Source organism: Protopterus annectens, chromosome 1.part1 (assembly GCF_019279795.1).
Source record: "Protopterus annectens isolate FY-2018-M chromosome 1.part1, PAN1.0, whole genome shotgun sequence".
In the NCBI taxonomy this organism is placed as follows: domain Eukaryota; kingdom Metazoa; phylum Chordata; order Ceratodontiformes; family Protopteridae; genus Protopterus; species Protopterus annectens.
Window position 1 is genome coordinate 531,437,767 of NC_056726.1, and position 17,708 is coordinate 531,455,474.

Consider the following 17,708-nt stretch of genomic DNA (forward strand, 5'->3'; position numbering starts at 1 on the left):
GTTTCAGCAGATCCAGTGGTATTCACTAAGTGTCTAGCAGCAGTAAGTACATTTTACAGACTGCAAGGTATCCATAGCTATCGTTATTTAGATGATTGTCTCATTTTAGCATAATTCCCAAATGCCCCTTCTCTTTATTGTACATCTGTTTCAAAGCCTAAGATTCTAATTCAGCCTGGGAAAAACATTTTCTAATTCCTTCTCATAAGTTGATTTTCATGGGATGGCTTGACGCATCCCTCATAATGGCATATCTTTCACTGGAAAAAGTGTACCACTGCCATCTTCAGTTCCTGGATCTAGCTGACCAGTCTTTGACCACAGCAAGTGATTATCTCAGGATCCTGGGCTATATGGCATCAACTTTCTTCATGGTTCCCATAGCCAGATTACATATGAGGGAAATTTGGTAGTTCTTCAGATTAGTTTTGATCCAGCACCTGAATCTCTTTCCTTTCCTTTGCCAGTTCTGGGTTATGTCAAAAAGAAACTCTTGTGGTCCTCAAAATAAGTTCAGATCAGTCCAGTGCTTCCCCTTTCTCTCCCACCCAATCCAATGTGTGATGACAGATGTTTCGGACTTTGGGGGCAGGCTGAGTCCAGGAGATCAAGGTTCAGGTAGTTTTGGATCCACATTTCAAAAAGAAACAAACTTTAAGGAGGTGATGGCCTTAATAAGTGCATTAAGGGCCTTACATTAACTGTGGATTTCAGGACCACTATTGGTGGTACAGACAGCACCACTATGATATGATACATAAATGGGGGGCGGGGGGCAAGTCCTACTCCTTATACAGACTAGCCATGATTGCCTTGGAAATAGCAACCCAGCATAATCTCTCCTTTCAGGCCACCTATATTCCGTCAGAGCAGAATGCTGTAGCAGACCCTTTGAGCATATTTAAGGCAGACCACCATGAATGGATGTTAGGATGGCCATATGTGGGGAACTCCAAAAATAGATCTGTTTGACTCCAGTACCAGCAGACGGTTTAAGAAGTTCTATGTCAGGATACCTTGTAAGAAGGCCTAGAAAAAATATATTTTTCTTTATTGTAAAAGGGAGTATTCCTTTGTCTCTTCCCCCTTTTTCACTAATAACCAGAGTTCTTCTAAAAAAAAAACTCCCCAAATTTACTTCTAGTATCTTCATTTTGGCCCAGACAACATTGATTTTAGCTTCTGATAATACTGGCCAATGGCAGTTACCACAAATGTTCTCAATAACTGGACCTTCTCACACAGGACAAGGGATCACCGAGCCACCTCAATATACAGAACCTTCATCTGACTGTCTGGGCGATAAGTTTTTGATTCCATCTAGGCACTTTTTTCTGAGAACATGAAACGTGTGAAAGGAAGCTAGAAAAACTGCTACTAGAAAATCATACTTGACAAAATGGAAGAGATTTTCTAGTTGGTGCCACAAGAGAGACCGGGAAACTTCCAGAGAGAAGGCCCCTCTGGTTCTCCAGTACTTCTGTGAATTGCTAAAATCAGGCCTATTTAATACTTCTATCAAGGTGAAATTATTGCTTATTTCTGCTTGTCTGCCATTGGATCCACCCTATTTCCTTGTTGAAGAAAAGCAACTTCTGAAAGGGATATTACATGTCAGTCTACCTAGAAAACAGTCAGCTCCATCATTTCATCTGGAAACGTTAACCATTCCACCTTTATGAACCAGTTTTTCAGGCTAACTTGAAATTTTTAACATGGAAGACTGTTTTGCTCACTGCTCTGACCTCACTTAAAAGAGTAACTTAATTGCTCTTATTTATTTCCATCTTCCACAGAGATAGGGTAACCTTAAGACCAAACCCTACATTTATGTCCATAGTAGTTTCTGAATTTATATTAAATCAATCTATCCATCTTCTTGTATTCTTTTCTGAACCCTAAAAGAAGGGAGAAATGTTTCTTCATACTCTGGATCTCCACAGAAAACCCAGATAACATTTGGACAGGACTAAGGACCTCAGAAATTCCAACCAACTCTTTGAAGGAAAGAAAAAGGGACTTCCAGTTTCTAGAAAGACAGTTTCAAAATGTTGTCCAGTTCTGTTTAGTTTTGTATCTCCCTTCATGGAAAAACTCCCCCTCAAGTAATCAAAGCTTATTTCACCAGAGGTGGCTACTTCTAGGGCTTTTTGGAAAAAGGGTGGACTCATGCTGTTCTGGAGGAAGCAACTTGGTTATTTGTACACACTTTGGATAACCATTACAAGACAGCTTTTTTTTCAAGGCAGAACTGCGTTTGCTAGATCTATTCTTGAGCTCCTGGTTTCTGGTCATTCTTTCTCCTGTCCTTCCTATCTTGGTTTTGTAAATTGTCCCATATAGCTAGCAGCTACTGTAACAATGATCTAATGATGAACATAGCACAAATGTATAAATAAATATACCATAACAGTTTGTTCTAATAGATCACTATTGCAGTACTAACACCCTCTGCACCATCCCCCATGTATTTGTATTTATTTATTCTGTTTGTGATACATATTCTCCTTCTCCATTCCTGTCCCTTGTCTGGGGAGGGGTTCCCCTCATTCTTTTTCTGCTACGATATAGGTGTACAGATGTAGCCTTCCTTAGAGAGGGCAAGAAAGCTCTGAATTTTTGTGCCCATAAACCTCCCTTTTTTACTAGCAGTCTTGTGCTCGAATGGACACGTGTGCGAGGAAGCTACCCAGATACCCAGACTGTCCTGTAACTCATCTAGTGCAGATATAGATTCTTTGTTTTAGCTCTTAAATTTGCTTATTCATGCTCAGCACTTGTTCAGAACTTGTAAGCACTAAATAAGCTACTAATTACTATAGCACTTAATCTTCCTCATTACCTAGAGGAAAACAGTTTTTGTACTTACTTTTCTCACTTGCTTAGAGAAAAACAGCTCTTGTACTCACTTTCCTCACTTATCTAGAGGAAAATAGTTTTTTTATTCAGGCATATCCAAGGGTCGGCTCCCAGTGTTCTCTCCTGTCTATCTGATGAATCTGGGCATCTTGAGTTAATGTAGAAATTGCCTCATGTACACAGACAACCCTCTCATCCTACCACCCAACACTACAACCTGTGAGAGATGCACTTATCTAGCCAAACTGGAGGTAAAGCTCCCTCCAACCAAGACTGAACTTGACAGTCATGAGGAGAAGGCAAACATTTGCACCACACCACACTCATCACATAGTCTCACTAAATCTACACCACCAAAATCCACACATAGTAACACAAAAACATTCGCAGAGGCTCGCATTAATAATCTGTCTAAGCAACAGAGACCTCCAAAGCAGAAACCAAGCAACCTCCACCCCCCAACACAACCCAAATGACACATAGCCCACAGACTCAGTGTGCCACTCAACCACAGCCAATAAGGCAAAACAACGTACTCAACACACTAGTCATAGGTGACTCTATAGTCAGGCACACTGATGTCCCATTCACCAGGCTAAACAAGGAGAAGGTTACTGTCAGCTGCCTGTCAGGTGCCAGGATCCATCACATAACCCATGCACTCAGGTCACTCCACAACAAGTACAAATTTGACTCTGTCATTGTCCATGTTGGTGTGAATGACCTGAGACGTACCTCCCTGGACTTCATGAAAAGAGACACGGAAGAGTTCACTGATCTTGTAACCCAGGCAGGTATGACCCTAGCCCTGAGTAGCATTCTACCATTGCCCTGAATGATACCGCAGTACAAGGACAAAATGATTGACTTCAACAATTGTCTAAGCTTCTGGTGTCATTCTAATGGGATCCAGTATCTGTCTGGTTGGGATAACATGTTCGACAGACCACAATTCTTTGCCACAGATGGCCTGCACCTGTCGCCCCTGGGATTCCAGATACTGGCTAAGGCTCTTGCTGCCCCTATAGTGCCTTTTTTAGGCAAGGTTCAAATAACAAATTCACCACCGTAACAGGAACAGGCAAGCAAAAACTGAGGGTAAAGCTACTCAATGCTAGAAGTCTAAATCTCAAAATGCACTCACTCGCGGCACTCCTTAAAATGGAGAACATCGATATCTGTGCAGTGACTGAGACCTTGTTCAAGACTTCAGAGAGCATCCCTGCACTACCGGGCTATAACTCGTACCACACTTTTCGGCCATGTAACCTGGACCGAAACACCAAAGGCGGAGGAGTGCCCATATTCATTAAGGATATCCACACGTCCAGGCTAGTTGCTCAGCATAATGCATCCGAGGTTATCCAAGTGCAACTAACTCTGGGCAAAACTGCAATCCAAATTTTAGCTTTCTACATACCCCCACCATGCCCCAGGATTCCCACTCCTCTTTTCTTGATGTACTGGAAAATATTAGGGTTCAACCAAACACCCTAATAATGGGCGACTTCAACTACCCCACCATTAACTGGGAAAACTAATCATGTACCAACTCCTTAGCTCAACGCTTTCTTGAATTCATAAACTCCAATGCCCTGGATCAACTTATCCACACCCCCACCACGGGCAACAATGTCCTAGACCTAGTCATTACCAACATGAGTGACCAGTGTTCCACACCTGAAGTCAACTCCTCATTGGTCCGATCCGACCATAAGCTAATCACCCTTGATATCCACATCCCGCCCCCACCCCCATTAAAGGAACCATGGTAAAAAATTTCTCCAAAGCCAACTTCATGCTTCTTAAGACAGAAGTGGTGAACTTCATGACACCCATGCAGATGGACAATACAGTTACAACTGCTGAATCCTGCACAAATGTACTCTATTAGCACTTACACGAGTGCATGGATCATGCTATCCCAAACAGAACCAAGACGCTATCCTCCAAAAAAAGGAAGCCAATCTGGTGGTCCCCTGCCATAAACAAACTGTACAACAGAAGGAAGAAACTGTTGCAAAAGAAAGTAAAATCCCATGAGTGGAGGAGCTCCCTGGTCAGCCTCAGTAAGAAGCTGAGAGCCCTTATAATATCCTCCAAAGCTAGCTACGAAAACAAAATCACCACTAATTCTAAGGATAACCACAAAGCATTCCATAGCTATGTCAAGAATCTCGATGGCAATACCCAGATCTGCTCTGAGTTACAGCACAAAGGCATGAAAATTACAGAACCAACTGATATTGCCAACATCCTGGCAGATAGGTTCAGTGCTAACTTTAACCCCCCCCACCCCTAAAGGGCCCATATCTATACAGGAAGAATGCAGAGTCCCTGTAATCATAACTACGCAGGTAAAAGCTGCACTCTCTAAAGCCAAAAACACAGCATCCATGGGACCGGACAACATCCCAGGCTGCGTTTTACATGAACTTCAGAACGAACTAGTTCCCCACTTAAGCACCATGTTCAATAATAGCCTCGCATCAGGCTTTGTGTCCACTGAATGGCGCACAGCAACACTTATCCCACTCCACAAAGGGGGAGCCACCACTGATCCCAGGAACTATCAACCTATTAGCCTGATGAGCCTGGTCTGCAAGGCCATGGAACGTATCATCATGGAAGTCATAAACAAACACATTGATAACCTCCATACTCTGGATCCCACCCAGTTCGGGTTTGTGAAAGGCAGATCATGCCTCCTGAACCTGATCGACTTCTTTGAGGCAGTCACCAAAGCCATAGATGAGGGTAAGGTGGTTCACACAGCCTATCTTGACCTCGCCAAGGCTTTCGACACCATCCCTCATTCTGGAATTATAGCTAAACTCAGTAAACTAGGCATAAATCCCTACGTCACAAGATGGGTTGCCAACTGGCTCACTGACAGAACCCACACTGTAAAAGTTGCAGGCTCCAAATCTGACCTCAAAGCAGTGACAAGTGGAGTACCACAGGGTTCTGTCCTGGGACCTCTCCTGTTTGGTATCCACTTCTCTGAAGTACAGGCTAACACAGAAGGCCTCTGGCTAATGAAGTTCACAGATGACTGCAAACTGGGAGCCATAGTCAAGTCCCCAAATGATGTGGACATCCTACAGAAGGGCCTCGCTGAAACAGATGCCTGTTGTCAGAGCCATGGCCTCAAGCTCAATACCAAAAAGTGCAGTGTCACCCCCCCTTTGGTAAAAACTCTGTACCCATGAACTACCACATAGACAGCAGTCTACTTAACACCGAATGTGTGATAAGAGACCTTGGGGCCCAGGTGGACAGTAGTCTCTCCTTTGATAGTCACATCACCACAGTAGTCAGGAAGTCCTTCTATGTGGCACACCTCATCATAAAAGGGTTCTCATCCAGGAAAAAAGAGGTCATTGTTCCCCTCTACTCAACACTCATTAGACCCATTATAGAGTACAACGCCCCTTTTGGAATGTATCTTACAAGACATCTGCAGCAGCTGGAAAGGCCACAGAAGTACTTCACAAAGAGGATTACTGGCCTCAAACAAATGCCCTACACTGACCTCCTCAAAAATCTCCAGCTTTACTCCGTAGCATATCACCTACTCCAAGGTGATCTCTGCCTAACATATAAAGGTATGTCAAACCGAGAGCTGTTGGACATGCTTCACCTAAAGAAATCCCAATCCCTCTGAGCTACACGGTCTAGGGACCTAAACCTTGTCACCACAATAAACAGGACATGCTGGAGGGATAGATTCCTGTCCCAGAGACTTCCCATACTCTAGAACAGGCTACCCATCTATGTCAAGCAAAGTTCTTCATTAGCACTCTTCAAGAAAAATCTTGATGAGTGGATGGGAAATAGGAAATACACCCCGGGGATCCCTTCTGTGTCTCTGCTTGACAGTGGCACAGGAAAATAACTTTCTTGGGTGGTGTAAGCCAGGGAACCTTGTTGGCTAGGCTTACATAGGCATTGGGCCGATAGCCTAGTACCTACCTATGAACCTATAAGCTTATTATATACTAGCTGGGTATCCAGTCCTTTGCAGGCTACGTCCCATACAGCTGGAAGATACTGCAACATTGATGTAGTCAAACAACTACTGTTGTGGTGAATTTACTTTTACAATTGTATTTTTGCAGGATCATCCCAGTTTGGGCAGTTGTGTTGGTGGAGGCATTGAAATAGCAAATGTGCTGTAAGTTTTATGGATGCTTTTTCTAACTTTCCTGTTACTGTTGTAGGAAGCTTTTAATCTATATCTGAAACACATGCTTCTCAACTAATTTTCCAGACGATCCCTGATTTTGGCTAAATGTTTATTTTCTCCCACCTAATTCCTCCTAAAACTGATGATTTTGGATGAAATTGTGGTGGATTACACTTTTTAACTAATGATGGCATTCAAAGCTACAGACTTATTTTGCTTCAGAAAATGCATGTAAATTCATAAGTTCTTATTCTGTCTACTACTCAGGTTAATAGTACTGTATTTTAAACAAATGTCCCTGATTATGGAGGTAAGAGATTGAGAGCTATGCCTAAACACCATAATGTGAAGTAAAACAAAAGAACTTGAGTCCTGTAACAATAAGATATCTATATGTGTAGTAAAGTGGACCAAACAACCTTTCTTCAGCAAAATTTATGAATCAGTGTGACAAGTGGGCCTCGTTTGTGACATGATTAGAGTTGAAAATTGATATAAAAATATAGTGGAATCAAATGGATCTATGCTTATACCATTTTAGTACTACAGACCATTTCTAATAATTCTGAATTTATGTTTTAAATGTCAGTGGACAGTGTGTTAGCTTGCGTTTTTCTTGTACATCAAAGACTTTTTCAGAATCAAAATGTGTTGGGTATCTCAATGTTACAATTCACCCCTGTGAGTTTAGCTAAAAAAAAATCTCACTTTGGGCATTGTAATAGTAGCAGTCCTACATTTAATTATCTACATGGTTAAAGTAATTTCACCATTAAGGTTTAGAAAGAAAAATATATTTTATGTACTGGCATCCAACTGTCTGTATTGTTTTAAATTGAAATATTTGATATGTTAGATGTCTAATAAAATGTGTCAATACATTTTGCTTTATAACTATTTAATTGGGGGATCAGAAGAATTAGAAAGGCACTTTGTAAGATGATGCTTAGTAAGGTGGAACTTTTAGTTGGTTATTTATCCTGATAGGAGGACTGATCCAAGGACCATTTTCAGCCAGAACCCAACCAAAAGGCAATGACATTGTTACATATAGTGTATATACACTAGTAAAGCAAACAGAAGAGAGTACATATCCATGGCCAAGTATTTCATACAACAGTGCATTGAAGTCATATTTAAGTAACAGCAAGGGATTATGTGGTTTGGTTCTCAGATGGGGTACCTTCTTTGTGAAGTCTGCACGTTCTCTTTCTGTTCACTTAGATTTTCTCTGGGTGTTCCTGTTTCCTTCCACATAGAGGTTCTAAATTGTCCATAGGTGTGAGTGGGCGCTTGTGCCATACAGAAGAAAAATCTGGCAACTTACATCCATTTTCCCATTTGGTTTGTAAGCCCCGTCATTAGTGGTGACTGTCTGTAGGGTCATTATGTCAGTTAGCTATGACTCATAAGACAGAGAGAGACAGGCAATGTAAACAGTTTTGTAGCATTTTATGGTTAAAACAGTTATGTAAGCAAAGTATATAAAATATGTACAAGAATAATTAATGTAGAAATAAGTGAAACATTTCAGTGAAGTAGGAGAACATATTTCTTATATATTGCAGCATCAGAGGGGGTGTTAAGAATAAAATAGTCAAGAGGATTATGAGTCTAGAAAGCTGTCAAGCATCTGTTTAAGATCCTTTAGTGACTGTATTGTGAAAGAGAGTGAGTTTTACAAGACCGGGCAGCCTTTTATAAGCCATTTGTTTAACAATGATAATGATTGACCATTATCTACATGAAAGGAGGTTTATGCTGGGTATAGATAAATAGCTACTGCTACCTGTTTTTAACCCACAAGTAAAGGGTCCATGAAAAGGTGGTGAATACTCCTGTGAGGTTACACAAGAGTATGTGGCAGTACTGAAAGACATTAAGTTTACATTTAAATCCAGTAGATGTAAACTATGCATTAGTTATTGTGCAGTAAAAACTACAAGAAAGACCCAGCAAAGCTGTGTAATATCTTAAGCCTCTCATAGTGGACACCCATGGGGTATGTGCAAATGACCGCCTAAGGATATACCTGTGTTTCAGCAGAATGCATTCATTTGGTTGAAAAACTCAAAATACTGAAACCCAAAATGTTGAAAATTCGGAATACTGAAAGTGGGAATTTGCTTGTTCCCCACTGTTGTACAGTCCTAGAGTTGGTATATATAATTAGCAGAGGGTGTGGATGGGGAAATATGTCATTATTTGGAGTTTTCAGAAGTTTTGGTTTGAATATTTTGAGTTTTTTGACTAAATGAATATATTCCATTTCAGCTATATGGCTTCTGTGTTCCCATGACTTTTTATGATTACCTTATTAAGTCTTTATTGTTGCATTCAGTGGTTTGGCTTTAGTGACCTGAATGTACCAGTGTTGTTGTCTTTCGGCTTTTCCTGGTTAGGGATCGCCACAGCGGAACTCCAGTCCGCTAATGATTGGTAGTTGATTTTTACGTGCCGAGTTACCAGCCCTGATGCACAACCTTCAACAAAGGTAAGCCCATTCACACATGTCTTCAAGCAGAAGATGCTCTAGCTGAGAATCGAACCAGACAACGTCTTACTGTGAGGCGACAACACTACCGCAGCACCTACCAGTAAAGACTTAAAAAGGTAAAGTTAAAAATCATATGCATTCAGAAGCCATGTAGCTGCAACACTGAGATGTCCTTAAATGGTCATTTGCATATATTGTGTGTTCCTTCATCGGCCTTCACCTGAGCCATAGTTGGCTCATCTAGTTCCTTATGCTGGTCCCTTGAAATTGTGCCCCACTCCCTCAGCTCTTGACTTCTGCTTACTAAAGAAAGCTGGTTGACTTCCTATACTGCAACAGCCAATCCACATGCCCCTCCACCCAGATCTTCAGGTAAAGAGCAAAAAAAAAAAAAAGGACTTCAGCTTACTGCGACAGCCAAATCCCACTCCAAAAAAAGGAATTTGGCATACTGTAGAAAGCTATTTGGTACATCAACTTCTACAGTAGTCAATCCATGGCTCCCAGCTCTTCAACTGAAGAGCAAAAATAAAAACAAAAACAAAAAAAGGACTTTTGACTAAAGAAAGGCAATTGTTGCATCGTTTCTGCAGCACCCAATTCACACACTCCCAGCTCTTCAACTGTAGTAAGGTATACACTAATGCCCTGTACAAACACTTATACAAATGTATTGACACAGCTGTACCTGATATGTTCAAAATAAGATCCTCAAGAAAAAACAAGCCACCCTGTTGGATATCTTTCATTAAATAAGTTATACAACAAGAGGAAGAAGTTGCTGTCTAAGAATAAAAAAGAGAGGTCCCAGCACTGGAAGAATACCCTCCTCTGCTTGAACAAAGAAATAAGACAACTTGTAAAATCCTCTAAGGGCAACTTTGAAAAAATTAGCAAACATAGCTAAGGATAACCATAAGGCATTCTTCAGCTATATCCATAACCTAAAAGGTAGGACCCAGACATGTGCTGAACTAGCTGTAGATGGCATCACACGCACTGATTCCTGCAAAAATAGCTAACCTATTAGTTGACAGATTTGGTGAATATTTCAACCCCCATGTCCCCTCCATTCCACAAACCATTCCCTTTACATCTTCCCCACCTGGCATCTCCAAAGAGCAAGTCATTAATGCTCTCTCTAAGGCCAAAAACACAGCCTCTATGGGACCAGATGGCATCCTAGATTGCATTTTAAATGGTGTGAAACATGAGTTAGCAACTCTGTTAGGCTCTCTCTTCAACCACAATCTGAGAACTGGTTTTGTCTCTGATGAATGGAAAATGTCAACCGTCATCCCCCTTCATAAAGGAGGTACAGCAACAGACCCTGGGAACTATAGATCCATAGTCTTAATGAGCCTTATCTGTAAGGTCATGGAACAAATCATCATGGACCTTATAAATAAGGATATAGGTGATCTCCAAACCCTTAGTCCAACACAGTTTGGTTTTGTCAAAGGCAGGTCATGCCTGTTAAACATGGTGAACTTTTTTTGAAAATGTCACCAGAACCACAGATGAAGGCAAATCTGTACATACAGCCTACCTTGACTTAGCCAAGGCCTTCGACACAGTCCTACATTTGGGCATCATTAATAAACTCTTCCAGTTAAATATCAACCCTTATGTTGTCAGGTGGCTCACCGACAGATCGCACTCAGTCAAAGTTGGGGACTTTACCTCATCCAGAAGACCTGTCACTTGTGGGGTACCACAGGGGTCAGTGCTAGGCCTCTTATTGTTTGGAATATACTTCTCAGAAGTTCAGGCAAAAACAGAGGGGCTGTGGCTGACAAAGTTTGCTGATAACCGCAAATTAGGTGCAATCATTGAACCCCCAAACAATGTCAATATACTTCAAGAGGGACTTGCACAAACCAATGCCTGGTGCCAAAGCTATGGACTCAAAAACTCAATGCTAAATAAAATGCATTCTTATCCCCTTTGGTAAAAAACGATATCGCTGCAGATTATCATATAAATAATAATACACTAAGTAACAACTCAGTAGTAAGACACTTGGGAACGCAAGTTGACAGTAGCCTAAACTTTGACCACCATGTGTCTACTGTGGCAAGGAAGGCATTCTATGTTGCATACCTCATTAGCAAAGGCATTGCCTCAAGAGAGGAAAAAGGTTATAACTCCCCTGTACCCTCATCAGGCCAGTAATTGAGTACAATGCTCCCTTTGGTATGTACTTTACCAGGCACCTGCAGCAACTTGAGAGACCTCAGAAATTTCTAACCAAGAAAATTCAGGGTCTCCAGTACATGTCTTACATTGACAGACTGAAGTCACTGTCATTGCACTCAGTAGCATATAGACTACTTAGTGGAGACTTCTGCCTGGCCTACAGAGCAATCTCCGATCCAAACCTAATGGAAATGCTGCACATCTGGAAGTCAAATGGGACAAGGGTCACCCACTCCAAGGACCCTAACCTGGCATGTGACATAAATAGGACCTGCTGGAGAGACAGATATGCCTATCAGAGGTTGCCACTCCTCTGGAATAGGTTACCAATTCACATCAAACAGAGCCCCCCTCTATGACCCTGTTTAAGTGTAGCCTGGACAACTAGATGGAAAACCATAAATCTTTGCCTGCATTTCACATATGACCCTCCTAGATATGAGCAGTCGCTACTAACTAAGATCTCAAGTCTAGGGAAGATCGTTTATATTGGGCTTCTCTAGAATTATATTAGGTATACATATTAGGTACACATGGCTAGGCTTGCAAATAACTTTGGGTCAATAGCCTAGTAACCACCTTGATCCTATGAACTGAAGAGCACAAAAAAAAAAAAAAAAAGAACAGGGGCATAAGCAAACTGTAGAAATTACCAATTGTCTTCTTACAGATTCTTTACCCCCCCCCCCAACTCTTCAATTGAAGAGCAAAAAAAAATGGATGAACTGCCATTTTGTAGCAGCATTTCGGTACACAGACAAGCTTCAGGAAAGTCTTGGGATTACTCCCTCTAAAATTTTGTGCCAGTGGCTATTGCCCCCTTTAACCCACCCATGCTACTCTACTGGCCTCCACTACAGAAGGTGTATGAAGACACTAGCATTGTTGTGTCTTTCTTGTAGGTTTTTATTTAAGTGGATTGTCTGTGTCACCTTTTCGCCCTTTGGTTTGCCTGCTATTTGGGATATTTTGAAGTCAACCTAATGTTATGGACATCAGGCTTGGTTCCACTTAAGCTGTACTGACGAGCCCAGAAAAAGGGTGATCCATGGTATGTCTGCAGTTAGTGGGGATTGGTGTTATTGGCAGAAATGCACCAGTAAGGACTTAGGAAAGTGAAAAACAAGAAGTAATGTAGCTGAAGCACTAGTATGTTCTTAATGGGTAATTTTCATATATCCCACAGACCTCCACTGAGGGAGGTTTAAGGTATTATGCAGTGAAGACTGTAGCATTGCTGGACCTTGAGGTTTTTAGTAAATGGTTTGGCTGTGTGACCTTTTTACCCTTTAATTTGAAAGTTAACTTTCCATAATCACTCATGATTATGGATGCAAAGGAAAAAAAAAGTATCCAATACTGATTTATATACATGACTTAAATATGAAGAAATGGCCTAAACATTTGTGGTGAAAGTGTAGATAAAGCGTAAATATGTTCTGGAAATATCACTAAATGATGAATAGACCACAATAGTATATTGGTATATGGTGACTCTATTTTGTGTTAGTTTTTTAGGAGTGGAGCTGCTGCCATCCAGTATCCCCCCAACACACACACACACACACACACACACACACACACACACACACACACACACACACACACACACCCTTTCCTCATGTAGCATTATTACACCATTTAGTACGGACACATATAATTTAATGGGTATTATCCGTAAGAATTGGGACCTTATAGTCAGCAAGTCATCACTTATTACAAAAATAGTGAAATGACCACACATGATTTTTAAGAGAGGACAAAACCTAAAATATTTATTAGAACATAGTGAACCCCAGAGGGCTAGACACCCAGGTATGTTCAGGTGTGACATGTGCCCATATTGTAAACACACAGACATAGATTAAACATTTATTGTAAGAGACATAAAATATTGTGTTTACAAGAAGTTCAACTGCAATACTAGCTCAGTAGTTTATTTAGCCCAATGTCAGCAATGCCCAGCTTTCTACATCGGTAAGACGGGCAGAAAGCTTAAAGAACATGTGTATGAACATATATATAGTGTCAACAAAGGAAAATTGGAAAATGCCTTGGCTAGACATATATTAGAACATCAAAGCCATAGTTTCAAATTTAGAGTTATAGATCAGATTGAATATGACAATAGGGGTGGCCCTTTCTCCCTGGAGAGGTTAGAATTATTATGGCAGGTGAAACTGAATGCATGCCAGTATCCAAGACTAAATGACATTTGTTCTATTTTGTGTTTGCTTAAGCTTAAGAGTTTGATAAGATAGAGTGTTTTTAAATTCTACTATTTTTTCATATTAATGTATTTTTTATAAATAAGACTTACAAAGTGTTTTATAATTCAATTAGTAATGTCTGTATGGTTTAAGATATAGTTAACTTTTGGAACACTGTAATAGGGAAGGAAAGTTCATTGGTCTAAATGTAACCACATGATTAGCTTTGAAATGTTTTTAAACAGCTGATTTGTGTAAAGTTTTTTTATCTGAAGAAGTTCAGGTTTATAGCCAAATGAAAAGCGCTTTATTAAACAAGATATACTAGACTGGATTGTGCCTCTGGTTGCGGTTATTTCAGTTTTGAGTGGAAGTACAGTGTTTCATCTTTCATTTATCTGTTTCTGAATTGTTTGTGCTGTACCAAAATATGCTTTTTGAGAGGATTATACTGAAAAAAATATAATTACATGAGAAAACAAATAAATTAAAAAAATGCAAGTAAAAAAAATATTTGTTATGACCTTACTTTGTTACAGAAGAAAAGCAGTTGTCAGTAAATTCATGAATTTTACTTTGTGAAAGTTATAATTCCTGAAACAATATGTTTTAATGTATTGGGTGCAGTAGATGAGAGGCATTTGTGAAGAGCCAGAGTGCTGTATTTTGTTAAGTTTTGTGTGGTAACTCAACATTTATGTAAGTATTGAGAACTTAGCTAGAAGATGACTTAGGTGACATATGGTCACAAATACTGTGCTACCAGCATTTCTGCATCCTAGCAAAGGTCACCTGCATTGTGATAGCATATTTCACTGAGTATAATTCCCCTCAGCAGACACTATTGTTTCTATTTACAGTAGATGTGCAGTTGACACAAAGAGAGGTTTGCTGTACATAATCTACTATGAGTAAAAAAGCAAACATTTCAAAGAGCACTGTCTGCAAACAGGTAAACTGTGTAGGCTGCCAACAGGTGCCTGCAGTTCAGGTTAAGAGAATTCCAAATATTCCTTAAGTCTAATGGAATTAAAAAATATATGGTCACCTATCCAGCTACATATTTATTGGAATCACAGATGCGGGCAAATGCTGAAGCATATAGTCAAAATTATGAACCACTACGAAAGTCTATAAAATATATAACAATTGCATTTATTTTTGCCTTTTAAAATGCATTGTTTTTCTTTTTATGTTTACCATGTTTTTTAAATTTGACATAGCTTGCTACCTTGCTCTGTCATACTGCCACTTTCACCCATACATCTATGACAGTACAAATGTAATACTTTGAATTTGAGGTACTGTCTCTAAGTCCAGTCAATGAATGAAAAAGGTCTATAGACTAGTCCACTCATACAAATGATAAATAATCTGTGTAACCAACAAACAATGAATTATATTCCAGAATGGGATTAATCCAAATCTAATGTGATATAGAGCAAGCTCAACAGCAGGGAGGTAGGACTTTAAATAGTTTTCCTGTAGATCACCAACTAGTGATCAGAAACTATAAGAGTTGTCAGTGGCAAAGGGGCCAGACCCCTGAGCATGCAGGCTGTCACTCTGCAGACAGACATAGGTACACAGTTGGTGTAATGTACAGTAGGTGCAATGCATGCTTTGGATAGGCCATATTGTCCCTGACCACATGTCTGCTGTTAGACTGCAAACAGCCACATATGACCAGACTGGTAAGTCTACACAGATAGCTGTGATATTACCAGGTATCCCACCTCTAGACCACTAGATACAGTAACAGTACCAAGCAATATCACTCTGCAGGCCACACATGCTGTCTAACACAAGGCCACTTTGCATACTCCACAAGTACTGTGCCTGCATCCACGTATACCACAGACATAACCTGTGGCACATGCAATAAGTACTGTGAGCTGTATTGTGTAATACTAGATAGGAAGGAGTTCTAATCTCACATCCTCCAAGAGTGTGTGCATGTATATATCAAAATATCTCCTCACAGCACTATGGACATGCCCATCTGACCTGTCTTCATGCAGTGGTATGCATTTTATGGCCCTGTGACTGGCTGCTGGCCTCTAAATCCCCTCCTGTACAAGACCTCCACCTTAAGAGCACTGGCTGACAATGTATTATCAGATAAACAGTGTGGCACATGCGACAAGTACTGCGAGCTATAGTGTGTAATACTAGATAGGTAGGGCTTCTACACTCACAGCATCGTGTGTGTGTGTGTGTGTGTGTGTGTGTGTGTGTGTGTGTGTGTGTGTGTGTGTGTGTGTGTGTGTCCGTCCTACCTCTCTGCATTGGTTATGCATTTTATGGCCCTGTGCCTAGATGCTGGCCCTATATTGCCCTCCTCTACATGAGCATAACTGATATCTGCCACCATCTACAGTTGTACTTGCAGACTACCCAGGTGACGTATCAAGGTTAGTAGAGTGTGTCACAGGGTATGAAAGCATGATGATGCTGATTGTCCCCGAAAAAATGTTCTACACACATGCACCTAGGGAGCCATGCACATATACTGGCATATATCTGCTGTCCTGCCTTACCATCCTGTGCAGCTGTATTTCCACCATGTGTCCAAAGTTGCACTACTCAGACTCCTATGAGAAAAATATATGCAGCTCCATGACACACCTGTCATTCTGTAACACTACTGCCAGTGTACCATCAGGCTACAAAGATACACAATGTTTGATGAGTAGCCCTGCCACATGCCAGTATACAGTACATGTTGTGGCCCACAACAACTGCCATGGCGTAACATTTCTGCATTACACAAACACGTGTAGAGTTATATAGCCATCCTGTGCATCAGACACATATATGCAGGTCCCAGCATCGATGGCATGGATGGCAGGGATGTGGCACAGGTATCATCACATGCACAGGGTGTGTTGTGGGGGTGCCAGAGGCCTAGAGTGTGTCAAACAGTTGACAGCATGTGTGTGAGTCAGGAAGGGTTGCTGGTGACATGGGCTATGGAGCAGTGCTGTGTGTGTCTATAAGTGACCTGCATGTGACAGTGGTGTTGGAGTGTGTGCATGTATACAGTCAAACTCAGTGCTAGCCCTACACATGTGTATGGTGGACAGCTGTGGGCCGTACATGGTAGAGTGGACAGTTTACCATCTCTGGTCACGGGCACAGGAACTGGCTTCTCCATGAGTAGCATGGGCAGCACCATGCCCAAGGTCAGATGCAGTGCTAGTACCTGATGGTGACTGGTGTCTGCTGGGTCTGTGTCCCCCATGGGACCACCCAGGATCACGTCTCTATGGCCTGCCATGTCATGGTGTGGACAGCACACCTCCCTCTGTAGCTCTGGAGGTGCTGCCACTATAGGAATGTGAGTGTGCACAGCCATGTGCACTACCAGCAGATGGTGTTGCTGGTCTATATTCATGTGTCTGACACCCAGCCTATCAATCTGCTTGTGTGGGACCTCGACAGCTGTCTGGCTATAGCCAGTGTCTACTCCACTGATGCCATAGTTCTCACACTGTCCTGTACTATGTCACCACCCTCTGACTGTCCAATATCTGTGACCTCTGATGACTGGGTATGTGTGGGCATACTGACTGTGTGTGGGGACAATGGGGACAGAAGAGGGATGTCAACCTCTGGGACAGATTCAGCCACCGACAATCCCACCTGTGCCTCACTATAGCCACCATCATCATGATCAGAGTCCGATGGGACACTGACATTAGGTTTTAAGGGGGATTGGCTCCAACTCCCATGTTCACCTGTGAGAAGCAAG